Source organism: Mauremys mutica, chromosome 23 (assembly GCF_020497125.1).
Source record: "Mauremys mutica isolate MM-2020 ecotype Southern chromosome 23, ASM2049712v1, whole genome shotgun sequence".
Lineage (NCBI taxonomy): Eukaryota > Metazoa > Chordata > Testudines > Geoemydidae > Mauremys > Mauremys mutica.
In genome coordinates this window covers 20,663,582-20,691,227 of record NC_059094.1, presented here as the reverse complement: position 1 = coordinate 20,691,227, position 27,646 = coordinate 20,663,582, and the positions used below count along the sequence as shown (strand labels likewise).

Below are 27,646 nucleotides of genomic sequence, written 5' to 3'. Positions count from 1 at the left end.
ACTCACCATGTTGCTGGTGTCTGCTAATTTGGAAGGCGATTTAATTGATTATATTTTCCTTTATTCGGGCATCCCAGGGAGGGCTGGCAAAGGGCAACTGTTGGTAGCAGTTCCTGAGTTACATTTCATGCCATTTAAAATCAAGCCAAGTTACTTTTAAAATGATGCATTAAAACTGGATCCAAATAGCATTAGTTTAAATGCATTAATGTAACCTCTTAGCCATAGAATCCAAATAGCAGTGAAACAGAGGAGCTGGAGTCCCTGCTTTTGTTCTTGGTGCAATCTCACTAAGCCTTTAGTTGGTCCTGTGCTCATGTTACCATTACGTCCCTGGAGAGTTAAAGCTCACTCATACTATTTCTAAGCTAGCTGTGTATATAGCACCCTGTATCTTTCCCCCTTGTGGGAAATGGCTGTATCGTCCTCTGATAAAGTGTTCTGAGCTTCTCGGGTATAAAGCCAAAGATTTCTTCTTAAATCAGTGCCTTGAATAAACACCCAGAAACCCCAGACCCTTTTGTTTTCATCAGAAAGCTGACTTGAGTCATGGCGGGAGAAAACTTTATGTAAGTGTTCGTGCCCAGGCTGCCCAATGCCAGTTCTATTCAGGAATCCAGATCAACTTCTAGGCCCAAAGCTGGGGGCCAGAGCCAAGAACAAAATCTGAACCGTTTCAAACTCCCTAACGTAGCTTTGAATGTCTAAGCAGCCAGCCAGAGCCGACCCGGAGCTGTTAGCAGCACCAACAATCCATAAATCCAGCCAGCAGAGACGCGTGTGCAGGTGACGGGACAGCTGGAGTTGTTCTCTCCACACACGAGGGGGGAAGGGAACTCTGAATAACGCAAGGAAATGCCTAGTGTTGAAGCTGCTGCAGCCTGGCTTCCCTAGTGTTTCCTTTGCCACATGTTACACTTGACCCTGCCAGGACCAGCCACCAATAGGAGTCAAGTGATTGTCTCCAGTGACAGATTAAACTTCATTGCCATTGTTAAGGGTCCAAGATTTTCCTTTTTTTCTCGGGTTAAAGAACTGCTTGGATGTGCAGCCAAAGCAAACATGAGCTAATAAAGATGTGGCGCTAACCAATGATAAACAGCTCGTAAGGGCTGACCACTCCCATTACAGAACGGAGATGGGGACTTTTGCTACTAGGAGATAAGTAGAAGAAAGGTGGGAAGTGTGGGGATAGCCTTCCATCTGTTGCTATTAGTGGGAGTTGTAGATGTGCGTTAAGGGGAGAAGTGACCTCTAAGGTAACCTCAGAGTCTGTTGCTTTCATTGCATGGTGCCATGCTGAGAGCTGTGTTCGAGTCCCGAGCTTGTACTCCCATTCCTGGGGTTGGGAAGGCTGCCGAAGCAGCTCTGGAGTATAGCGCGACCCTCTCAGATGGGACCCTTGCTTGCTAAAAGGAAACGCCTTTTCACACAATACCGAGTTTTCCCGCAATGCATTGACGCAAGATATCATTGAAATGAAGAGGTCAGCAGGATTCAGAAAGAAATGAGGCACTTCCATGTGTAACACAAATACCTAGGATTGTAATAAATTAATATCCCTTCCAAAACTCTTGTGTTTTCTCTAAACTCTTCTTCTTCAGGGAATGAGCCGACCTCTAACTATTGGGGATTAGGAGGAAAACTTCCCTTGGGGATAGGTTATTCCATAGCTCCCTGCTGCAGACTTTCTTGTACCTTCCTCTGAAGCTGCTGCTAGTGGCCACTCGCAGTGACAGGATACTGGACTACATGGACCACTGGTGTGAGCCAGTGTGGAGATTCTTGGGTTCCTTGTGCTACTTGCAGCTAGTGTAAAAGGAATCTGCACTGTAGATCAATGTTCCCCAAACTTGGGATGCCGCTTGTGTAGGGAAAGCCCCTGGTGGGCCGGGCCGGTTTGTTTACCTGCCGCATCAGCAGGTTCGGCCGATCGTGGCTCCTGCTGGCCACGGTTCGCTGCTCCAGGCCAATGGGAGCTGCAGGAAGTGGCGCTGGCCAAGGAACCTACTGGCCGCCGCTTCCCGCCGCCCCCATTGTCCTGGAGCAGCGAACTGCGGCCACCGGGACCCGCGATCGGCCAGACCTGTGGATGTGGCAGGTAAACAAACCGGCCCGGCCCACCAGGGGCTTTCCCTACACAAGCGGCATCCCAAGTTTGGGAAACACTGATGTAGGGTCTTGGAGGTATTGAAGTGAGCCTCTAGGAGACTGTACAGTGTTGGGTATGTGTCCATCTGAAGACAGCTGAGCCATACAGGCCCTTTGCATTCCTGCTTCTGTGGGTTGTGCTGGCAGGGCCCAGGTGACCCTTTGTGATAGAAATCTTGAACATTTTGCCGTTCTCCCATAGACAAGGCTGTAGGACAAGCAGCAGATGAAAAGCAGCTGAGAAAAGTGATGTAACTTTAGAGGATTCAAAGGCTCTAGGTAGTAATTACTATTAATTATGCAGACACCTTCGGGACTGGGAACACTGTTCACACTTTTATCTCGAGCCAGCCAGGACTCATGCTGACAGCGCACCTGGAAATGAGGTAATTGAATACTCTGCCCACACTTCAGATTTTGCTGGGTTTGGGCACAGACATAGCTTATGTGTTCCGTGTTCCTGGGCAACGTTTGTTCCTCTGCAGCCGGAAAGTCTTACCACTGAAATGAGACAAGACAGAACTCTTCTCTTCCCAGCTTGAGTAAGAGACTCTGGAGCTGCTGTGGTGTGGCTTTCCTCAGAAATTTCCTTTGCAGATGAGGAGGTTTTGCTGCCGTTTGAAATACGGTTAGGAGATGTTTCCAGAGCTCTTCAAATCTGCTATTTATTTGGGTTGCTAGGGATGATGGTAACATGGATTGGAGGGGAACGTGTGGGATTGTGGCAGTTCGAGCTGGAAAAGGCTCATTAGGTAACATCCAGCCCATCCCTTACAATTCACTTTAGCGCGTTGCACTGGACTGCTCTTGGGCTGCTGCTGTTTTGAAGTGATTTCCATGGCGTGGAAGCTAACGAGGAGTGTGTGGAGGGGGGGTCGATTCAGCACAGCCGTTGGGATCACATTTGGTGGGTGGTGAAGGCTGTTCAATCCAATGCATGATCCTGGATGTTGGCACTCCCCCAAGCTGGAGAGTCCCCTGAGACCCCCCCATGCGCTCTCTCTCCCCCAGCAGCATGGCTGGAGCAGCCTGAAACTGACGCTCGTTCTCGTCTGCGTTTTGTGCCCCCCTGCACGTAAGGCCAAATGGGCTGGTTACGGTGACGGCTCACCAATGAAAGCTTTCAGCCTCACACCACCCTCTTCCCACACCCACCGCCCACCATGACTTCTCTCTGAAATGTGGAGGTTGGGAGAAGTCCCCTTGGTATCCACATCCACACCCCGGGGAAAATGCTAATCAAAGCCGTGCTCCTGACAACTTCCCTTTTGGCTGAAACAGGTCCCCAAGAGCCTTGCCTTTGTGGAGATCACCCGCTGGTGGGAGTGCAAGCCTAGGTGGCGCACACAGGCTATGCAATGTGCTCCGATCAGAGTGTAGCTGCAGCAGTGGGAGTGCGTGTCACCGGGCGCAGGTGTTGCAGGGCGGTGAAAGTAGCACCACCAGCTCTTCCATGGTAGGACTGTGTCTGGATGTCAGCAGTGGTGGGAAATGTTCTAAAACTGTCCTAGTGTAGGCAGGGGCCAACCGTGCTGAATTCCCCTTCCCAGAAGAAGCAGCATGTGCTTACACACTGGACTCTGGAGAGTTGTAGGGCTGAAACAAATTATTCAGATGCAGTAGAAAACACTTGGGTTTGCCTTAACTGATGAAGCAGTTTGCCAGCATTTAGCCTCAAGGTCCCCTGTCCCAGAAGGTTTCCCAGCATAAGGACTTGAGCTGATTTCCCAGAAAGGCTCCTCTTGGATCTGTGCTGTTGGGGATGTTGTGGCATATCATTGGCCTTTTCATTTTTCCTGGAGCCAGCCCTTGTTAGCTTCATTCTCACACCATTGTTTAGTTTCTTGAAGATGCTTTTGCTAGCTCTTCCAGACTGTCACGTGGGAATTGCTTACTAGCGGGGATTTTTTGCTTTGACCCAAAGCTGCACACTGCTCCCTTCTGTACCACTGCCAACAGCATTTCCAGTCTCTTCTGAGCATATGTTTTGCAATAATACACAAACTCCTTGGCTCCCGAGAACTGCCTTGTGGAAAGATTAATATCTCTTAACAAAGGAATTAAGATACTAAGAGTGAAAGCAAAGGCAATATCTTAGAGCCTGGAGGACTGTCCTGACCTTTCCCAAAGGCCTCTGTTCAGACACTAGTGTCTGGCTAGCAGATGGAAGATGTTTGAGTGGACTTTAGTCAGCTTGTGAAGGCCTCTGTTTGGTGACTGGGCTTGCTATGAATGTGCTTTGCACATTACTGCCCCTTGGTTTATATCTTCCTGATCTGCAGCAGCCTCCTCAGGGAGCCCCTCCTCGCTGAGATTGCCTGTGCTGGAAGTCTCCCTACTCTGCCCTTATGGCTGGGTTCTAGCAGTACTTCTAGCATTAGCCGTGTGGGTTTTTGAGCATTGACAGCGATGTTCCTTGTAGGAAGGGTACTGGTTTCACAGATGGCTTCATCACTTCTTTTTGTCTGTGACTGGAAAAGGAAGAGACTCCACTTGCATCAGGGTTCAGCAGTGACCCCTGGAATGGTACCTTGCCTGTTACCAGCTGTGGAGGACATCAACATTAGTGCTTTCAGGACTATAGGAGAAAAATGCTCCAGGAAAGCACAGCCCTTCACAAAGGCAATTTAAGAATTATAATCTCTGCTTTACAATGAGGAAACTGAGGTACAGAGATTGGAAGAGACTTGCCCAACATTATGCAGCAAATTGGTGACAGAGCTGGGAATATAATCCAGATCTTCTGACCCTCAATCTGTTATGTCAGTAGATCTTAGCCTTTTCCAGATTGGAACTCGCCTCCAACCTAGCAACATGGCATGATCAGAGTCATTGTGTGTGCCACACTGAGAACCTCTGGACTCACCCAGGCACGTGATTAAATGAACTTTTAACGTAATGTTTTAGGCCAGAGAATTTCAGACTCCTCTGAGTGTGCCCTACAGCCCGAGACTAGGGAGAGCCTCACACTTCCCAGAGAAATGAACAGCGACTGCTTTCCCTTTGTTGAAACTCCTGAGAGCCTCTTCCAGGCATCTGGGTCTAGATTAGACAAAATGTGCAGTGATAGGTTCAGAATGAGTATTTGTTTGGTGTGTTTAGGCCTGGGGACCCCGTGTAATAATCTGAACAGTTGCTGCTGAGGATGTAGCCAGGGGAGCGTCGTGTCAGTGAGATGATCCCCATGCACGTGGGGACCGGAGCACTGCTGAACCGAACAATCTAGCTCTTTGGAATTACGTTGGTTAGCACGTGGCCCAGAGCACCGCAAGCTGAGCAGTGCAGATCCCCTAAGGTGCAGTTCCCTCCAAGTTCCCCGTTACTGTTGAACCTCTGGAGAAGACCAAAGCTCCCTTTGAGTTTGGCACCCTCAGGATACAGGGAGCTCTGAAGAGCAGAGAGCTTCATAGGTTGCTCCCTGGCTCCTGCCTGTGATTCTTGCTTCCCCTCCCCACGTGAGTGTTTTCTGCATTACAGCCCTAAGGAATGTGATTTTGGGATCTAGATACAAATAGTCTCATTGCTTCTGTCTGTGTGGAACTTCCTTCACTTCCACAAAGACCTGGACCGGGAACTAGGCCAGATTGCAAAGTCAAGCACTCAGAAGTTAGAAACACCTGAATTAAGGTTGCTCGTGCAGTCTTACTTTGCCCCCCTGGTGTGTGTGCAGGAGGATACAGTCTCCAGGTACACAACTGCTCTCTCATTTCTACACGTCCTCCAACTTCTGCAACAAAGGAGGCCAGGGTTGTACAGACAACAGCTTAATTCACTGCACAGCCCTAAGCTGTTCCCTGGGGACAGTCTGCCTCACTGTATGGAATGAGGTCAGGGTCCCATGTGAACAGTAGCCTGTGATCGTGTCATTGAAGATGCCTCATCATGTAAATCAACAAAAGGGCCAAACCAAGTGCATGGGCAACCGTATTTCAGGCATTTCTGAACTTCTCAGTGCTTGGCTTTGCGACCTTCAGGTTCTTTTAATGTGGGAAATTACGTCCAATAAAACCAAACTTTTAAAAAACTTAAAAGTTGAAAAAACAAAAATTCCACCATGTGGAACCTTATTGATGCGTCTCCCCTTTGCCCCCCATGGGTCATTAACAAGGTTGGGATCTTTAGATCCACTGCACAGTTCTCTGCAGCTAATGGACTAACCGGTAACAGTAGAATGTTGTTATCCTCTGTGTGGGCCTGCCATTCAAGAGAGATGGTGACAAATGCTTTGCCAGTGGGTTTCACAGCTGTTTACTACTCAGCAAAGGAATGTTGAGGCTCAGGAATTCTGTATAGGTTTTATACGGCTGTGATGAGTGCAGTATCCGAGCACTTTCCAGAAGTGCATTAAGCAACATGGCTAACACCTGTCCCATGTCTGTTCTCTCATCCCCACCCCAGGGGAAGAAGTGTGTGCAGTGCAATGCTCCATTTTGGACATGTACACACAGACATTGCTCTATGTTTGTAAGAGAAGTCAAGGCCAAAGAAATTCACCCTGTGCTTGGAGTGGAAGGTAGTGAGGTTTGTGATGGTCCTTAGCCCCTAGGGAAGTTCATAGCACAGGCTCAGACTGGCCCCTGGAAAGATCTGTCCCCTGCAGAGACACACTTTACCCTTGTTGTAGAAAGTTCCATTGTGCTAGAGGAGCAAAGTTGTTGACCATCGTCTTCATTCAGGAGGAATAAAAGGCTCAATTCCAGGTGCTGAAGGGTAGTGTTCTCTAGTTGTCATACACCCTTCTGCTCCTCTTCTCCTCCTAAGCTTTCTACCTCCCCAAGTACTCTTTCCCCCTCCAGCTCCTGCCTCTGTCCCCCTAGCCCCACATCTCCTCCCTCGCTTGTTCTGCTCCTCTGCTTTTCAGCTGGGATGCTTCCTGTGTCTCCAAGCTGCCTGTGCACGAGTGGTGGGTACTCATAGGTCCCTGAGTGCTGGGAGCAGCAATTGCAGAGAAAGTCCTGCTCAGCTCCAGCAACCCAGGATGGAGCACGCTCAGTCACCCTGGGGATGGCGCATATGCCATATGATTGACATGTAGGAGCTGTGAGGGGCTGGAGTGTGCTCAGTGTAGACAGAATCTGCAAGCTGCAGGTTTTTCCCCCAGAGGCTTGTAACTTGGGACAAATTTATGTGCATTGTCCCAGGGACAGCAGAAGCCATATCCCTGACACCAGGGCAGCTCCCTCCGCCCCACGCAAATTTCAAATCCTTGCTCCAAAACATGGAGGTGCCAGAGCTTCACAACAAAACTGTTGTAAGAATTTTTTAGCCTGGGCAAATCAGTGTGTAACATGAGAACGGCCATACTGGGTCAGACCAATCTAGCCCATTATACGGTCTTCTGTCAGTGGCCAATACCGGACGCTTCCGAGGGAATGAACAGAACAGGCCAATTATTGAATGATCCGTCTCCTATCATGCAGTCCCAGCTTCTGGCAGTCGGAGGTTTAAGGACACCCAGAGCATGGGGTTGTGTCTCTGACCATCTTGGCTAATAGCCATTGAGGGATCTGTCCTCCATAAACTTATCCAATTCTTTTTTGAACCCAGTCATACTTTTGGCCTTCACAGGTTCACTATGCATTGTATGAAGAAGTGCTTCCTTAAGTTTGTGTTAAACCTGCTACCTAATAATTTCATTGGGTGATTCATGGTTCTTGTGTTATGTGAAGGGGTAAATAACACTTCCCCTTTCATTTTCTCCACACCAGTCATAATTTTATAGACCTCTATCATATCCCCCTTGGTCATCTCTTTTCTAAACTGAACAGTCCCAGTCTTTTTTAATCTCTCCTCATATGGAAGCTTTTCCATACCCATAATCACTTTTGTTGCCCTTCTCTGCACCTTTTCCAGTTCTAATATCTTGTTTGAGTTGGGGTGACCAGAACTGTATTCAAGGTGTGGGCATACCATGTATATAGTGGCATTATGACATTTTCTGTCTCATCTATCCTGTTCCTAACATTCAGTTGGCTTTTTTGACTGCCACTGCACATCAAACAGATGTTTTCAGAGAACTATCCACAATGACTCCAAGAGCTTTCTTGAGTGATAACAGCTAATTTAGACCCCATCATTTTGCGTGTATAGTTGGGATTATGTTTTCCAGTGTGCATTACTTTGTATTTATCAACATTGAATTTCATTTGCCATTTTGTTGCCCAATCTCCCAGTTTTGTGAGATCCCTTTGTAAGTCTTCGCAGTCAGCTTTGGACTTAAGTTGCATCTGAAGAAGTGAGGTTTTTTACCCATGAAAGCTTATGCCCAACTAAATCTGTTAGTCTTTAAGGTGCCACTGGACTCCTTGTTGTTCTTGTGGATATAGACTAACACGGTTACGCCCTGATACTTACCGGTAAGTTGTGTATTTTCCCCAACCTCATTCTCTGAAACGGCTGAGCTGTTTTAGCTGAAACTTTACCCAAAAATTCAATGTGAGATAGACACATGGCATAGAAAATTTCAGCCCAAACTGTTTAAGTTTGGCAAAGTTACAAGCAACTGAAAACTGGGTCTTACCCAACACTCTCCATTGTAACCTTAGCTATAGATGGTGCAACTGGTGGAATTGTGGCTAGTCACTACAGTGAGTGGATTGCTGTGTCTGACTCCTTCCTGTTCTGGACAGCAGAGTTTTGATCCAGTGTATGGAAGTGCAGCAAAGAGGGAATTATGTGGCATGCACAACAGTTTATTTGGGGCTGCAGATCTGCGCTGCAGCCTTTTCAGTGGCGTAGGTGGTTTAGCAGCTCCTTGGCATAGTAAGTACGCAGGGGAGGCATGCAGGGAGCTGATCAGTCAATAACCTAAACAGCGAGGCCAGAATTGTCAAAATGGGGGGCCTTCACTTAGGCACCAAAATCTCTCTCGACACCTAACTGAGAGGGCTTGATCTTCAGAGCAGTTGAGCCCTGACCCCTCACCCCTCCTGAAGTCAGTGTGAACTGTGGGTGCCTAACGTAAGGGCTCCAAGTTGGAAAGCCTTGGCCTGTAGCCTTTCCTGGGCTCAAAGACATGTTTCAGGTGTGCAGTGTTACAAGGGATGTGTTCTAGCTTGAGCAGCAAGTACCATAAACTGTGCCATGCTTCGGGGAGTGGTATGGCTCTGTTCCAGCCTCTCTCTCTGGGCCTTTTAATCTCTGCCACTTAGGAGAGATGCATTTGCATTTTAAGCTATAGGATTCTGTGTCTCTGCCTCGCTTACGCTGGATTCTGAATGTACAGAATCTACTAGTGTATTTCTCTGCCCCCACTCTGTCTCACATGTTCTGTCCCTTTGTATCCTGGAGTCCCAGTCTTTCCTCCGCTGGAGAACACGCCTCCTACACACTGCTAGGAGCTCTTTGTAAAAGTGGCTTAAAACAAGCTCCACAGAGAATCTGCGTGATCCTCCCAAAAAGGCTTCTCTCCAAATCTCTCCTGCAACAGCTTTGTCCCTTCATTTCTCAGCCGTAAAGGCTGGCTGCTTTTTGTACTGTCTCTGGCTTAGTTGGCCAGTGCTCATTCGGCCACACTCTTAAGAAATCCTAGTAGAGAATTAAACCTGGCAGCTGCAGGCCTGTTACCTCACCCCACAAAAATGCTTTGTTATTGAGAAAATGGAAACTGTCTGAGGTTTCTGGGCTGAATAGAAATCACTGGGATCAGTTTTAACCACAGCTTGGTCATGGCTGCAGAACATTCCCCTAGCTGAGCATTCTCTCTTCTAAACCATAATCTTCAAGACACTGGAGAGCTGCAGGGGTTTCACTGGTTAACTGAGCAAACACTGGAGACTGTTATGCACTCTGCTGAAACCTCACTGAAATCTCAGGCTTTCTCAGCAAAGACAGCCGTGCCACCAGGTAACCCTTTGTAACCTGTTGCCTAGAACAAGAGTGTCCTGTAGAAATTATGCCAGGTTCATCTCCTATCTGTAACCCAGACTGCCCCACTTGCTGGCATTCGCTTCCTGGAATGTTGGTCACTTTGCCTTTGTTAAAAAGGTGGGTAAAGGATATGTAAGCAGCCTTTTAAAAGCCTCAGGGAGAAGAGCTGTGGAAGTATGTGGAGCCTTCTGTGTTGTAATTCTCTAGCAAGCTTTGCTGCTTTAGTAACCTTTTAGGGTCGGTCTCAGGAGTGTTCTCTGGACAGGGAGTTCTGAGGGGAAAAGAGGGAGAAGGAAAATTCAGTTTGAATTGTTTTCCTTATCTACAAGCTGCTTTCCCCCCATGTTGCTGTAAAGGACATGAAATGACATTTTGGTCAATACTGGTTTGCAGAAGCAGCATTTATCTAAATACGGAACTCTCCTTGCTAACAGATCATAGTTCTATTTACATACAGTTATACTGATAGCTTACAGCTCCTGTTGAGGAAGTTGCATAAGCATTATTCACTTGATATCCTAGTAGGACTAGACAAAGCAGCATTAGTTCTTTGGATGCAAATTGAACATGTGATCCATTTTGTTTTGTTTTTTAAACCTAGTGAATCCTAGCAGGCCAAACGAATTCCTTCCAGCTGCTACAGATGTGACTAAATAGCTGAGTGCATAGAAAAACTAATATCCCTAAAATATTGTACCCATGATTAGCTATTTCATCATTTGACAGTGAAATGTAAATATGGCTTTGGTATTTTGAGAGTTTATTTACCCAAGCTTCTAGTGTTCCCTAGGAAACCCCATAACTAAAATGGCTCACAGCTTGTCATCTGGTGAGAACAGTGACTAGTCAGCATCTCCTCAGAGACCCTTTGAAACTCAGAGTGGGTTTTAGAAATAGTAATTTATTTAACTTGCGAACTAGGCCCAGCTGTTCAGGACAGAGCCCAGGATCATGAACTGTTTCCATTCTAGACCCCTACTTTCTTTGGGTTTAAAATGTGGCCATAAAAATCCCTTCCAGGCTCAGCACTAGCTCCTGAGGTCTCTGGGAGATATTTGAAATACAAAATTCAAATGGTAAAAACAATTGGCAGTTTATTCACATAAAAGTATTTTACCCATGTGGGGGGGTGTGGGGGTGTGGGTGTGTGTGTGAGAGAGTCCGATAACTTTAAAGCAGCCTCAGTTCTGCAGGACCCAAGCCCACAATGTGGATTTCCCTCTCCCGGGTACGTTGCAAGCGAAGCCGTTTCTGCTGTGGTGCAGCCACTGGCAGTAGAGCATGCCCTTTACATACATTCTGCACCAGCAGTAAAGAGGGAGGAGTGTAGGGTGACCAGACAGCAAGCCTGAAAAATCAAGACAGATGGTGGGGGTAATAGGAGCCTGTATAAGAAAAAGCCCCAAATATCAGGACTGTCCTTATAAAATAGGGACATCTGGTCACCCTAGAGGAGCATTAACTTCCGAGTTAGCATGAAAATCTCTGTTCTAATGAAACAAAAGAAATTACATTGAAGTGCAGAAAGTCTCCCGAGTTAGGCAAACTTCAACTCACTAAAGCCAAGAAATTCCTCTCTAAGGTTTGCAGTTCTCCTATAACCCATTGTGCTGTTCTATACACAGGATGTTCTGCAGTCCCTTGGTAGAGTAAGAGGTAGGGGAGTGGCACTAAAAGCTTGTCTACACGTGAAAGTTAACATCAATTAAGGTAGGGTGTGAATTTCTAGTGCAGTAGTTGTTCCTGGATAACTACATGTGTGGACATTGTTGTTCAAGAACAAGGGAACCTTGTTTCTGTTTGACTTAGCATGCTTTCAAAGCCCTAACTTGAAAAGAAGCAGCTGGAGAAGACACAGTCACATATGAAAGACCCGTGACCCATAGTAACTTAGTTCTGTATGTGTACGTTCTTCTCTCTTTTATATTTTATTTCTCTTCATGACAAGGGTTGCCTGGGTTTAGATCTGTAGCATATGTACATAGGGGTCTTTAGCAAAGGAGAAAATAGTCTATAGGCATTTTTTGTGATCTATGTTTAAATAATTCCAGCAGGCTAGACTATATAGTGTATTTCTGGAACAGGAAGGACAATGGCCTTGTGGTTTCAGCATTGGACTGGGACTCAGATCTGGTTCAATTCCTAGCTTTGCCACTGACTCGCTATGTTACTAAATCCCTCTGTGCTTCAGTTCCACAGTCTGTGAAATGGAGACAAAATGCTCCCTGACCTCACAGGAGTGCAGTGAGGATAAGTGTGTCGGTGCTTGTGAAACACTCGGATAGCACAGCAGTGGAAGCAATAATGTTATAAAGGGTGGAGAGATTTAAGAGCTGATTACGTGTGGAAGCTGAGCCCCCTTGCACTTACATTCTTGAAGTGGCCTGTGCCTGTATCAGCAGGGAGGTCCATACTTTTTTAGTAGGGGAAACACTCCTCAACTCAGCCTTCTCTGGAGGTTTGCTGCAGGCTTTGCCCACTCACCCATGGCCTGATGCTTGGTCCTGGAGGAGTAGAGAGCAGCACTGTTAACATTCCCGCATGCCACAATAGCAAATTATTCAGACTTACAGAACTACAGTGCACCAAGGGCTTTGAAGATCTTCACATTTGTACTATACGTCAGTTTAACCTGGGTATAGTTGAGTGGCTGCCATTAACTCAATGTGTGCCTTCGTCCCCAATTCCGAGAGTTCTGGAGTATGCAGAATAATTGTGCACTCACTCAAGAGGTGAGTGCACAATACACTGCAAGGAATTCCGACCAAGAGAAGCTACGTTGTGTGTGTATTTTCCAGCCCTACACAAACCCACCGTGTAAGCCAGTGAGAGGTGAGCACTGAGCTTGAATGGACGCATCGTGCACATCGCTCTGAGCAGCTGAGAGGCCCTGGGCCGCATGTGGGAAATCCCAAATGTGGTTCAGTCTGTTGAAGAGATTAGACTTCACGTGTGCAGACTTGACTCTGTTGCCACAAGCAGTGATGGAACTAAAGTGAACAGGACCATTGTGGCTTCAGATCTTCAACATGTGAAAGTCTGAATTTCGGAAGAGTCTCTGCAGTGCTCTGGTTCTGGACAAGAGTCTCTGGCTCTGCATACCCCTCTGAAGAACCCGGTCCCAGGTAGTGCCTTCTGTTGAAGTAATATAGGGCCTGATCCGGCCCCACTGATGTTAGTGGGAGTTTTGCCATTGACTTCAATAGACTGAGGCTCATTAGGTTAGTATGATGATTTTTGTTAGCAACTCATTTTAGATTAGGGAACCCTTCCTGTTTGCTCTCTCCCTCTTGTCTGAGTGCTAGTGAGAGATGAAAGGGGTTCAGAAACCCACAAAACCGGACCCAGGGACTTTGTCTAATGTGGACACTTTTAGAGGAACTTTAACAAGAGTCCAATCTCCAGCCTCATGTAGTGAAACCTGAACCTGGGGAGGAAACGCTAATCCTGTGTTGATGTCACCCTCTGGTTTGGGATGTGGCTGCTTTTGTTTCTGGGCAAGCACTTAAATGTTTTGCTAGTGAAGTGGTGATTTACCGGTGAGCGGTTTTTCTCACAGCACCTGCTGTAACCGATTCCAGTATGAGTCACTGGGAGAGTCAGTCTGTCCGTTGCTCCTGAGGTCATTGTGGCTGTTGGGATAGTGTTGAGTTTTAATCAGATCCATTGCATTCAACAAGCCAACGTAACTTTCTGCTGCAGTTAGAGTATTGGTCTGGCTGAGTTATTGTTGTTGTGGATAGCTTGCCACAAATACTGCATTCAGATAGTGTGTTCTCTGTTTGATGGGGAGAACAGAGGGCTGGTTATTAGCATGCTGGGATCCCCATTACTCCCAGTGTTGAACTGGAGGTCCTGATCCTACAAACATATGAGCAAGCAAATAAACTTGGGAACTTTTTAACTGTAACCAAACTGCCTTGCTCTGTGGCCGTTCTCCACTGGCTGTTGCACCATGTGCCTTGCCGTGAACAGAGGCGGCATTGTCGTTTTCAGTGAGTGAGCACAGCACGTCGTCTTTACAAATAAGAAAAAGATCATTTCTTCACCTCACAGGGTGTGAACCCTTCCTGGCCTTTACCTTGAGGACATGGCGAGCTGCGTCTCTCCTAGATAAAATGCTGCCCTATACATATCCCATTGTCCTGAAAAGTAAATCTGTTTCATACACGTTTCCCTTGCTGCTTTTTACTACTACCCCTTTACATCTCAGTAAACACCAGGTCTGTACCATTGTTGTTACCTCGGTGTGAGAACGTAGTGCGGGAGACAGGCAGCAATAGTGCGGGAGACAGGCAGCAGTCTGCTTTTCTGTTTTCATAGCTCTGCAGGGCACTTTAAAGAGAGATGAGAACTTGGCCCCTGCACCAAAGATCTCAGAAAGAGCTGAAGAATCAGAGCTAGATGCTGCTTGTTGCCCAAACACAACTGCTTTCTGTGGATGTGGTGGCAGGTAGCTCTAGTTCTGTCAGGTCGTGCAGCATTTGGACTGCAGAGGAACAGATACTGGAGGTTTGAATTCCAACTCCTTAATGTTAAGTGCAGGCACCTGGATATTTGTTGGTCTCTAAGGGTACGTCTACACTACAGGATTATTCCGAATTTACATAAACCGGTTTAGCAAAACAGATTGTATAAAATCGAGTGCGCGCGGCCACACTAAACACATTAAATCGGTGGTGTGCGTCCACGGTCCGAGGCTAGCGTCGATTTCTGGAGCGTTGCACTGTGGGTAGCTATTCCTTAGCTATCCCATAGTTCCCGCAGCCTCCCCCGCCCCTTGGAATTTCCGGGTTGAGATCCCAGTGCCTGATGGGGCAAAAATCATTGTCGCGGGTGGTTCTGAGTAAATGTCGTCAGTCACTCCTTCCTCTGGGAAAGCAACGGCAGACGAGCATTTCGTGCCTTTTTTCCCTGGATTGCCCTGGCAGATGCCATAGCATGGCAATCATGGAGCCTGTTTTGCCTTTTGTGACTGTCACCGTATGTGTACTAGATGCCGCTCACAGAGGCGATTCAGCAGCGCTACACAGCAGCATGCTTTTGCTTTTGCATGACAGCAGAGATGGTTACCAGCCATACTGTACCATCTACCATACCATAAATTGGTAATAAGATGATCATGGTTACCAGTCCTTTTGCACTGCACCATTTGCTGCTGTCATAAGTGCCCCTGGCTGAGATCAGCCGGGGGCGCAAAAGCCAAAATTGGGAATGACTCCCTGAGTCAATCCCTCCTTTTTGGTATCTAAAAATAGAATCAGTCCTGTCTAGAATTTGGGCAAGTGTACTAGAGAACCACTGTATCATAGAACCAGAGAGCACAGCTGCTCTGTGTCAGATCCAGCAGAAATTATGAGCTGTATGCTATTCACAGGGGGTGCTCCTGCAACAACCCCACCTGTTGATTCCATTCTTCCCCCAGCCTTCCTGGGCTACCATAGCATTGTCCCCCCACTTGTGTGATGACACAGTGACTTGTTAGTGAGAAATGAGTGGAAGGCAGCCTCCAGTTGCTATGATAGTCCAGATAGGACATTAACGAGTGTGGAGGAGAGGAGCCCAGCATCCCGCTGCTAGTCCAGGGGCAATTGAATCTTTTCTTTACACATGAAGGGTGGGGGCTGATGGAGCTCAGCCCCCTGTTGCTATGATGAGGATGGTTACCAGCCATACTGCACCATCTACCAGGAAAAATTAGGGCCAGGCGCCCTTGATCGACCTCACGGATGCTAGTCGGCATGGTTACCAGTCCTTTTGCACTGCCCCATGTGCCAATAGGCTGATGATGACAATGGATATCAGTCTTATTGCACCATCAGCCACCCATGGCAGGGGGGGAGCAAGGATGTTGGTGTTGAGTGCTGCAGCATCGTGTCTATCTGCAGCATTCAGTAAAGATAGGGTGACATGTAAAAGAGTCAAGAGAGGATTGTTTTCCCTTTCACTTCTGGGGGTGAGTGGGGGGGTGCATAAATTGCCGAGCTATGCCCTGACCCACAGCGGACATTGTGTTTGACCCTAGAAGCATTTGGAGCTCGGCCAAGAATGCAAATGCTTTTCGGAGACTGCAGGAACTGTGGGATAGCTTGAGTCCTCCAGTCTATGAGCGTCCATTTGATTCTTTGGCTTTCCGTTACACTTGTCACGCAGCAGTGCGCTGAGTCCCTGCTATGGCGTCTGTCTGGAGATTTTTTAAAAGTGATTTTGAATTTCGTCTTCTGTAACGGAGCGCTGATAGAACAGATTTGCCTGCCCTTACAGCAATCACATCCGCATGGTCCATGCTGGAGCTCTTTCTTTATTTTGATTTTGAACTGCCTCGCCACACGTGCTGATCGGAGCTCCACGCTGGGCAAACAGGAAATATTCAAAAGTTCGCGGGGCTTTTCCTGTCTACCTGGCCACTGCATCCGAGTTCAGATTGCTGTCCAGAGCGGTCAGTGGTGCACTGTGGGATACCACCCGGAGGCCAATACCGTCGATCTGTGGCCACACTAACCCTAATCCAATATGGTAATACCGATACTAGCGCTACTCCTCTCGTTAGGGAGGAGTACAGAAACCGGTTTAAAGAGCCCTTTATATTGATATAAAGGGCCTCTTAGTGTGGACGGGTGTGGCGTTAAATCGGTTTTACGCTCCTTAAACCGGTTTAAACACGTAGTGTAGACCAGACCTAAGATGCCACAAGGACTCCTGTTCTTTTTGCGAATACAGACCAACGTGGCTGCTACTCTGAAATGTGTCCATAGTGGCTGTGTAGTTTTGCCTCTCAAGTTGGCAAAAAGCTCCCCCCCCCACCACCCCCTGCTATAGATGCCAAAGTCTCCATCTCACGAGGTGCGGCAGCAGCGGCAAAGCAGTTGTGCAAGAAGTGACGTGCTTCCCACTTCCCGTGCTCAGAAACAAATAGCTCTGAGCAGCATTTATCCAAAATAAATCTTGATAGCAAAAGCCCTTTTACCTTTGAGTAATGGATGATTTTTTGTTTACAATGCTCAGTATTTGAGACTAAATTTAAAAAAATAGTACAAACAAGAACTGTTGCTAACAAAGGCGACTGATTTTCAAGCGGCTCAGGTCTGTACTGTAAGCGTAATTGACGCCAGATGACACTGGATCCAGCTCTCAGTGTCTGGATTGTGTCAGCCTTGCAGATGTAAACTCATTTCAGCTCTTCCCTGGCAGTGTAGTGGTGAAGTAAAGAAACTATCTCCCTGGTTCCTGTGCTCCCCTGTCTGTCTCCATTCAGTAGTTTCCTGACCTGCTGCAAAGCTGAGCAATCCTGCCCTTGGAGTGTGTTACCTTTTTGCAGGAGAGCGGCAGCCAGGAACTCTGCAGCTGGCACGTGCAGTGACTCCCAGGCAACAGATGGTCTAAATTTTGATTCAGACCACAAGAAGCCATTTATTGGGATGGTAACCTGAGCCTACTTCCCTTCCCAGGACTTGATACTTCACCAGAATTAGAAGCTGTAGGCATACTGGGGTTACAGAGCTGTAATTTCCTTTGCTTGTGAGGGACGCTAGCAGCTGTAATACTTGCTTTCAGTAGAGACCTCCTTTACTCTTTAAAGGAGCCTCAATAAAGAGACCTGCAGTTACCAGCCAAATGGCAGCAGAGACCTGCTGGTGGGTAAAAGTTTGGGTGGAAGGCTGGGGTGCTTGAACACAAGACCTCCCCCGGTGTGCGCACCTTTCTGTAGCTCATCAGCCACCTTGTGCCCTGCTCTTCCCTGGCCCCGGGTGATTCACACCCCAGGGGAGCAGTGGCAATGGCGCAGAGAGCAATGCACACTGTTAGTGCAGGGGTGGTACAACGGGGTATTTAAACGAACTGCTCCTCCTCAGAAAATAAGGAGTCAACTCAGGAGTGACTATTTTGACCAAATTTGGGGGGAAAATCCATTTGGCCTTTAATAATAGTGCTTACAAAATAGAATGCAGCTGTTTCAGAGGCCCTTGGATGCTCCTATCTCTCAAAACTTGTATTTTGTTATAAAACTGAAGTTGACCAGGCCCTTAGTCAACAAAAGAGCTCCCAGCCCCTCTGGAAAAGATTTTTAAAAAGGGAGTTTGGGTTCAGACGCAGCAGGTTTGCAGCGCTGCAGAAGTTGAATTGCTCTTCAGCACATGCACACAGGGTGCCTGCAGTGCAGTCACAGCCACACGATGCAGCTGGGCCACAAACTCAAATGGATGTTTTTTCATGTGCATGCCCAAAGCAGCTCCTCTCACGCCCACGTGTGTGACATACATAATGCCTTCCATCCGCAGGTCCCAGAAGGCTTTACAAAAGCTACGCTACACAGCACCTCGGAGAAGTTGCTAGATAAGGATTGCTTCACCCACCACTGAAATGTTACCACCTCTGGGTGGAAGATGGCAGTGCCCAATGGCGTAGGGCCAGAAGGAGAGCACTGCGTGTGATCAGAACTGTAGAGGGATGTTTAGGGAACCAAAATGGAATTCCTTTATTCTGCACTATTTTCTGTACCAAGAGAAAGACCCAAGCAGTTGGGAAAACAAAGCAATTGGAGCAGAGTCTGATGCTCCATGTTTGGGTGCCTTGGGGTCTGTATGAGCTGCAGGATCCTGATGCACTAGGGTGAACTGAAATGGTGTGTTTAGTCACTTTCTGTCACTCCAGTGCTGGTGTCCCGGGGAGCAGATTTCCAGACATGGGTATCTGGATCCTGCCTTTCCGCGTTCAGGTGCTAAGCATTTATGTGTTTATGGGCCAAAGTTTGCTTGGTTATGTGTGTGTAAATCCAGATTGACTCTGGATTTACACTGGTATAAATGAAAGCTTTAATTGCCTAGATAATATAATGTATGTAATGTGCAAATTCTTTGGGGATGGGGGCATGTGCCTTCCTATATGTTTGAAAAACATTGTGCTGGCACTGCTGAACAATTTACAAGTCAGTTTAGCATGGTCACAGGATTCAGTCATTTTGTGTAGAGTCCCCTGTGGAACCAGGGCTCTGCATTTTTCACGCCTAGTTTCCTTAATAAAATCTTCCCCAGAGGGCTGGGGTTGGCATTCGCTGAGTCTCCTGGATATTGTCGAGTTCCCTCTTTTGTGCTGTGGGGGCATGAATGCAGCCTTTAGGAAGAACCCTGGAGGTAGTCACTTCTGGCCAGCTCTGTCAGCTGGCGCATTCAGAACCAAAAGAAGCTAGAGTGTTTCCTTGGTGACCGTGGCAGGCTCTGTCCGGTGTTTGGGGCGAAGGTGTAGCAGGTTTATAGAAGCAATTGTTAGCCAGAGTTCCTCTCTGCACTGTGTCTGTGGTATGTTTCCTTCCACACAAAAGGTTGGTGTGATTTGTATTCTGGCATGTGTCGCTTGCATGAAATGGACCCTCTTTCCTGTGTGAGGCTGTAATCGCCCAGCAAATCATACGCTGCATGGATCTGTGATGCTCCAGGGCAAACAGCAAGGAAATTTGTAGTAAATTTGCTCAGTGCAGCCTGTCTCTGGGTAAGAGACCTCTCTTGCAGACCAGTGTTGCGTGTAAAGGAAATGCAGCAATGCAGCTCGTGTCTGGTTCTCTCATCTCCTCCCAGCCCTTCTCTGTCCTAGATAATAATCTAAGGAGGAGTTTGAGTCAGAATCTCCTCTGGTGAATTCTGGGGCCATGGATTTCTTAACAGTCTGGTTAGGTGGATGTTGTTCTGTTAGGAGGAGAGTTCTAATGTGTCTATCTCACTCCTGTGCTCTTGAATCTCCTCCTTCAGTGAAATGGCCCATTTGACTTGTGACCAATCCAAGCTTCTCAAACGCTTCCAATCCTCAGCTTCCTGTTGAATGCACAAAATGTGCTTTTTACCCCAACTGACTCAACTTTGAATTTGGCCATTAATCTTGTTTAAAAACAATCTCTTGAGCAAAGCTCTGGCTGTGAGTGGTTTTCACGTCAGTGCACCAATACAGGAAGGTAGTTTGTAGTTCTGAATGTATGTTAATAACTGGGCACTTATTAACTACGCCTTGAGTCCAGGGATGGCTTTGTTCAGATCCTCGCAAGTAGGTGTATAAGTCCATGTGGATTTATTAATATTAGGGCTGTCGATTAATCACAGTACTCACAAAGTTAACTCACATGATTAACTCAAAAAATTAATCCTGATTTAATCGCAGTTTTAATTGCACCATTAAACAATAGAATACGAATTTAAATTTATTAAATATTTTGGATGTTTTCTACATTTTCATATATATTGTATTCTGTGTTGTAATTGAAATCAAAGTGTATATTATTTTTATTACAAATATTTGCACTGTAAAAATGATAAAAGAAATCACATTTTTTAGAAACTGAAAAATACTGCCTGTTTTTTGGGAAACACACTTTGTATCTGGCGTGTGAAAAGAAAATGAAACTTCCACTTGTAGTAATGTGTCGGACTCTAAAGAGAGGCAGGCTGGCTGGCCTTGGGGCTAGTGCACTGGGCTGGGACTTGGGAGATCTGGCTTCTATTCTTGGCTTTGCTACAGACTCCTTGTGTTACCTTGAGCAAGTGTCATCAGCTCCCCATCCATCAGCGGGGGATGATACCCTTCCCCCGTCTGTCTCATCTGTTTAGACTGTGCCTGGTTTGAAGTCTCGTAAGACAGTCTGTGTAGAGCACAATGAAGCCCTAGTCTCTGGCAGGCTCTCGGCACTGTTGTAATACAAATAACAATCTCGCCCTTTGCCCCCACCCTATCTATGAAGTTGCACCGAGATCCTGTCGAGTTCACCACACCTGTCTTTAGCTGGTGTCTTTCCTGGGCCTTTCTGCTGTTGTACGTGGAAAGACGTGCTGTGTAAACGTTGTATGCACCATCACGTCTCTCTAGTACAGTAGGGTGCATCTTTCACCTGCCGAGACTTACTCTGAATCTGAGGAAATCCTCCATTCCCCTGCCGAGTGTGCCTTAAAATCTGGTGATAATCGGGTGCTCCCCTGTGACTTAGTGAACAATTCAAACAATCTCTGCTATTTCCTGTGCTCGCAGCCGTGGGCATTTCCATGCCTGCCTGGCTGAGCAAGTCCGGAGCTGTGAGAGTGCTGCTTTTTCAGCGCAGGGTTCTCAAAATGCACAGCGTTTCCTTGTCAAAATCGGCTGTGCCCAGCGTTGGGCCAAGGCTGCTCTGAACTCACGCAAGCAAGATTCAGTGGGGACAGTTGCTGAATTGTAGGGCTCTGGCTGGGCTCCAGCCACACATGGCACTTGTCTAAGGTGGACGTTTTCTGGCAGTTTCCCACTGCTGCCAACATTGGTGCATCCCCACAGGTGGGAGAGGAGAGGGGCACACAGGCTGCCAGCGTTCTGACTCTGCTCCTTCAGTACCCTCCTGCCAGCAGGCTGCCATCTGGCCCCTGCTTTGAGGGACTGCAAATGACGCAGGCCCTCCCCATGGATTTGAGGAACTAACTGCAGCTGTTTGCATTGATGGGGCTGGGAGAGCGAGTCCCAGGGCCTGTGGGGATGATGTACCCCTGGAAGTGCATCCCTGGGAATGATGAACCCCATGACTTGCCCTTCATGCTCGGAATTGCAACGCGCTCCTCAGAGTGCTGGGCACAGGCTGCAGAGGAGGTTGGACGGTGAGATCTAAAGGCAGGAAGTGACTCAGCGGCTCCGGGAGCAGGAGGGTGAAGTCTTGATGGAATGCAGCTCCCTAACGGCACTGTGTGAGAGCCGGGGCTGGCTCAGTCACCCTGATGAAATTCCCTTACCTATGCCTTTCTGGCTGACTGCCCCTCAGCTCTCCTGAAAGCAGGGCTTGGTGAGCCCTGGCTGGCGAGGATGTTCCCAGTGCCAGCATCAAGCCCACAGCTTTTCCTGGGGACTCGGGAATGGGGCAAGAACCCACTCATTTCCCAGCCTGCCACACGCACTGCTCCAGGCCTGCTCAGCTGGCCCCACCTCAGGGCCCTGGTCAGAAGCTGAAGGCTGCTGGGCAGGGGAGCAGTGTCCAGAACAAGTGCTGGTGAAGTTAGAAGCCAAGCGAAGGCTCAGAAGATAGAGGCAGAGGCGCACATGAGCCCTGTAGGGAACCAAACACAGTGCACTTGGGAACTGTGACCACACATGGTCTCCTTGGCCTGAGAGCCTGCTTGGCCTTTGCCAGGGCTCTGGGTGGGATGCAGTGTTAGCACAAGAGAGCTGCAGCAACCGTGATACTGATTGAAAATCTTCCCAGCCTCACTCGTGATCAGAGCAGCTCCTTACACCAAGCAGCAGCTGCTCTTCGTCCTGGAGGCAGAAATCTGCTGGCAGACCCCAGCAGCTGTAGTGCTTCTGCAAAGCTAACTAGGGGAAACTATTATTCTCTTCCCCCTGCCGGTCTGGCATCCCCAGGCCCTGTCTCACCTACTCATCCTAATTTGGGAAATTGCTCGTCCTCCCTGCCTGGCTGCATTTCTGCTCCTGCTCATTTGTTTAGAAGTAAATTACGCAAACGCCGTTCAGGCAACTCTGGGCAGAATAGAATAGATGGAACCTGAAACATGAGCAAAGGCAGGTCTATTCCTGTATCCTGGAAAGATGAACATGTTCCTAGGAATAGCTGTATGGGCTGCTACAGGATGGCTTCTGTATGCCAGCTGGTTGTGGACCTGATAACATACTATGGTGGGGAGTTTGACAAGGTTATTGGCTTTCTTGTGTAAGTGAAATCTCTGGCTGCAGGAGTTCATTGTTTTCTCAGCAGTTTGATTAAAATCCTGGCAGGTTACACATTGCAGAAAGCCAAACCGTGGCTGCACCTTCTCCTCTGAGTTCGCTCGTCTGCCTCTGTATAGACCCTGGCATGAATATAACAATCTGTTGCTAAGCCACCTGCAGGGTCACAACAGACAGTGACACTGGAGTGGTGTTACATGGGTGTTACTCTAATTAGAAAGTGGTCTCTACTGTGCATCATCTGCGGCTTGCTGACCTTTCTGGCACACTATCCTGTTCCAAGTTCTGTTCCAAGCTGGCCATGCTTGGGGCCCATGTTTTTCAGAAGGTTATTTGCGAGGCGAGGCTGGGGGCCACGCAGGAGTTTGGTCTGGCACTCCATGGTACTGGTGTGCAAGGGAGGGAGGAAAGCCAGTTGTCCCCACGAGGAGGACAATGTTTGCCAGGTGGAATGGCACAGCTCATGATAAAAATAAACCCGTATTGTCACAAGTGACTAGAACCCTGTGTGATTTTTGCTGTCTCTGTGTGCTGAATGGTTAGTTTTTGTCTATTGCATATCAGGTGTGACCTGGAGAGAACTGGGTTCTCCTAGTTCAGTGGCAGGTATATTGCATGGGTCTCACTTGGGGCCACGGTGTTTGCAGACTCTGCTACTCCTGGAGCCTGGGGCACTGGTGCAGGGAGCAGCCACCAGCCTGCAGGCTCCTTTTTTGTTCACTATTAATGTAATAAAAGAGTCAATGTGTCTTTAGTTAAATCAGTCAGCTGTGGAGCAGAGCAGCTGTACGAGGGGTTCTGACAAGCGGAGGCAGGAGCTGCAGTTCTCTGGCTGTCGCTGGGCATAGTGAGGTGACTACACCCAGGAAGGGTGTAAATCCAAACCAAGATGCCAGCATCCAAGGTAGTGAGGCACGTCCCAGTCTGCAACCGACGGGAGTGGTCAGCCCACAGGGTGCTTCTCGGTAGCATAGCAACAGATGCATCTGTAACAACTGTCTTGGCACTAGCCAGTGTTGGCCAGGTGGAGCAGGCTGAGGTGGAGGTGCTGTGCATGCATGACAGGCAGCAGGGACGGGGTGGTGAGGGTAACTTATCACTGGCCACTTCCGTCGCCATATTGCCGCGGAGTCTGAGCGGCACCGGTAACCCTCTTAACGAGGGGAGAGGGAGTCTCTCCTTGTGGAATATAATAGGGCTGAAAGCAACGAAAATGACTCTGCACGGCCACTCTGCAACGTGCAAGCAGGTGGGCTCCCTGCAGTAGGGTTAACCCAGCCCCTGGCTCCGCGGAGCCTAGCTCCTGTTCTCTGCTACATTCGGTGGCTTTGCCCTGGCTAGGAGCTCCCCTTCCCCAGCTGAGTGCATGTTTAAAGTCTGTCCTGGCTACGCTTGGCTTTCAGAACCTGTTAGTTAGCACACGCCTACAGCACGCTTCTAAATCCTACTCTAGACCAACCCCGTTACAAATGTTTTTACAAATCCATCTTTTCTCCTAGCCCGGACAAGCCCTGAGTTCCTCCCCCCATTGCAGTGAGTGTTTCTTGCCTGTGCTCATGTATTTGTAGAGTCCAAGGCCAGAAGGGACAATCATGATCATCTCGTCTGACCTCCTGCATAGTACAGGCCTGAGAACTTCCCTAAAAGCATTCCCAGAGCAGAGCTTTTAGAAAAGTATCCAGTCTTGATTTTACAATTGCCAGTGATGGAGAATCCACCACGACCCTTGGCAAATTGTTCCAGTGGCTAATTACTCTGACTTTAAAATGTACCGTTATTTCCAGTCTGAAGTTATGTAGCTTCAGCTCCCAGTATTGGATGGTGTTAGACCTTTCTCTGCTAGACTGGAGAGCCCATTATCAAAAACTTGTTCCCAATGTAGATACCTATAGACTGGGATCAAGTCACCCCTTGCCCTTCTCATAAGCTAAATAGATTGAGCTCCTTGTGTCTGTCACTGGAAGGCAGGTTTTCTAATCCTGAATCCTCCAGTTTATCAACGTCCTTCGTGAACTGTGAACACCAGAACTGACACAGGATTCCAACAGTGGTCGCACCAGTGCCAAGTACAGAGGTAAAATAACCGCTCTGCTCCTACCTGAGATTCCCGTCTGGATGGATCCCAGGTTCACATTAGCCCTTTAGGCCACAGTGTCGCACTGGGAGTTTGTCCACTCTGAGTCTTTTCCAGAGTCGCTGCATTGTGTAAGGATGGCCGATGTTCTCTGGTCAGAGACTTACACGTTTACATTTAGCCGAATTAAAACACATTGTTTGCACCCTGCTCACCAAGCGATCCAGCTCACTCTGTATCTGTGACCTGCCCTCTTCATCACTTACCACTGCCCCAACTCTTTTTTCATCTGCAAACTTGATCAGTGTGATTTAAATGTTTTTTATGCTGAGCTGCTTCCTGCTCCTTTTTCTTTGTTTCGCCCTGCTGGTCTCCCTGCTCTTGGGCTCTCCTGGCTATTGGAGCTCCAGTGTTTGCTTTGGCATCCTCATATGTTTAGCACCTCTGTCCTACTCTGTGTGTGAGAGCCAGAACAAAGGAGCAAACAGCTTATCTAACACAAACACCCCTCAGCAAACTTCCCAGGCTCATTATCTGCTGCTCTCCCTTCCCCTCCCTGGAACCAGCGAGCAGCATGTGTCCCTACCCAGCCATGCTGTGGTCTCTGCTCGCAGACAGCCCTGGGGCTTGCTCTCCTGCCATTGTGCACTCTGTGGTCTGTCCAACCTGGAGAATAAGAGTTTAGCTCCAGTAGTGCAATGCTGACACCCTTTTAGCAGTGCACTCTGCCTTGCAAGACTGCTGTGCAGCAGACGTAGGTGGACGGACGGACTCTGGGAAGCAGTAACCCCAAGGAGGGGGAAAGTGGTGGAGGAAATGCAACAGCAATTGGCTAGCCAGCACTAAGGCCCCATGGCATGGATGGGGACAAGGGTCTTGCCACTGGATGCAGTTCAGAGGGATGCTTATAAACATCCCCCCTCATAGGGAGTCAGCAAGATCTGCACCTGGAGCCTTCAACATTGCAGCACAGGTGCCAGTAGTAGGCTGTTATCCTCTAGTAAACTAGCTGCTGGAGGTGGATGTGAACACTCTGCCAGTGGGTTATGTGTGTACTACAGATGGGGACAGTCCTTTGAGCAAGTGGTTCAAGTACCATTTTCAAAGGGCTTGTGCAGTGTGCATCTCTTCCTCTTCCCATGTGCCTGCAAAGAAAGTGGTGTTGGGTCCCACCTAAGGGCTTTGTCTACATTAAGGATTTTTGCACTGATGTAGCTTTGCTGGTGCATGCCAGCCCCCAGTGGAGATGCACTGTGGTCTGAACTGGGTCAAGTGGCACTGTCTGAGCCCTCCCTTACACCAGTGCAGTGCATTTACACAGGGGCTTGCACTGGTGTAACTATTCCTGTGCAAAATCAGTAATGCAGGCAGGCCCTTAGTGGCATTCTCTGCTGGCAACCATCTCCAGTGTGGTTCAGGGAGAAAGGGGATTGGGCAGGAAACAGCCTACGTCGAGAGGCCGCCAAACGAGAGACGCTATTTGAGACTGGAATGTCCCTGTCCTGGAACTCTTTTTTTTGAGAGACATGATCAAAACCAAGAACAGAACGTTGGCGCAGCTGCAGCAGAGAGATGGAGTTTGATTTGGCAAATCACGCTCCAACACAAACACCTTGTCCTGGAGCTGAGATCCTACCAGTCTGGTTTTCTCCTGTCATCTCCGAGTGCTGTTGGGTCTCGGGGAGGATTGCTATTTGAGATCAAAGAGCAGGAGTACACACACTCAGAGGAACAACAGCTCTGTTTCTCTAGGTCCTTATGTGAGCCCATTGCTATGGCATCTGAGCGTCTTGCGATCATTCGTGGGCTTTTTTCTCGCAGGATCTCTGGGATCTTGTTCCCCTGTTTCGGGCGGGTTGGGCCCAGAGAGGTGGTATACCTGCCCAGGGTCACACAGGAAGTCTCTGGCATGGCTGGGAATTGAACACAGGCCTTTTGAGTTCTGCTCCAGTGGCGTGGCCTACCTTCTGGACCTGCCTTCCTCCCTTTCAGTTACACTCCAAGCTGCTATTTCTAGGGCCACTGAGGTGCAGGAAGCCTCATAACTCAGTACAGACAGCTCCCTGCCCTGAGGACTTGACAGTATTGTACGGGGGGGAGGGGGAGTGTCCCGGTTGTGTCCTTGTGGTACCCCTTTGAGTCCCTCTCTCTGAGGTGTGCGGGGGCGGGTAGCAATAGACTTTCTCTCAGGTGAAGGGATGAACTCGCTTTGGGAAGCAAAGTCCAGCATGAACAGAGCAGGTCACTGGAGGGAGGCAGACTCCACGCTGTGAGCCTTGGGGGGCTGGACGTGTTGCACAGCACGCAGGCGTGACTCATGTTGTATGGTGGGAAACAAGTGACAGTGCCCAGGGCCCATCTCCAAAGGACTGGGGCACGGGCTGCTTCGTTCAGCTTCTGCAGTGCCTGGCTGCAGCGCTTCTAAAACTAACCGTCCTGGCTCAGATTCCGCTCTGGGGCAGCAAACCTTTTGGGGTGGGGGATGTTCTCCCCAGGCAGACAGGGTGGCCCCCGTCAGAGCAGCTCAGGAAATGTTTCATTTGCCCAGACACGCAGCGATGTTGCTCACTGTGAACCTGGGGGTCTGGCCTGGCTGCCTGGGTATTTTTAGCAGGTATCGGAGACTAATGGGGAGTTGCACAGCTGGTAGCAGGAGTGACTAGCTCCAAGCCGCCATAAACTCTCTGCCCCAGGATGCAGCTGCAGGGGGGAGGGGTGTGTGGGGTGTGGACAGGGCCGACTGGCAGAGCAGTTCCCTTAGTAGCTCTGCGGCGAGGGCTTTGTGTGGGCTCTCCCCACACTCCTGCAGCCATGTGCACGGGACCCCATTGCTGCTGTGGTAGGAAGGGGGTCGGAAGAGCAGACAGGAAG

General features: G+C 48.5%; 1 protein-coding gene across 2 annotated transcripts in view; it reads left to right on the top strand.

Moving 5' to 3' along the window:
• The window catches only part of FHL3 (four and a half LIM domains 3), a 41,558-nt gene that overhangs the window by 6,146 nt on the left and 7,766 nt on the right, over positions 1–27,646 (top strand). Inside the window, exon 1 of one of the 2 annotated variants that reach the window (XM_044997755.1) lies at positions 3,458–3,607. The exons of the other annotated variant lie outside the window; for it this stretch is intronic. The gene's annotated coding sequence lies outside the window, so the exon portion shown is untranslated. Of the gene's footprint in view, positions 1–3,457; positions 3,608–27,646 lie in introns of those variants that run through there. 2 annotated transcript variants of the gene reach the window in all.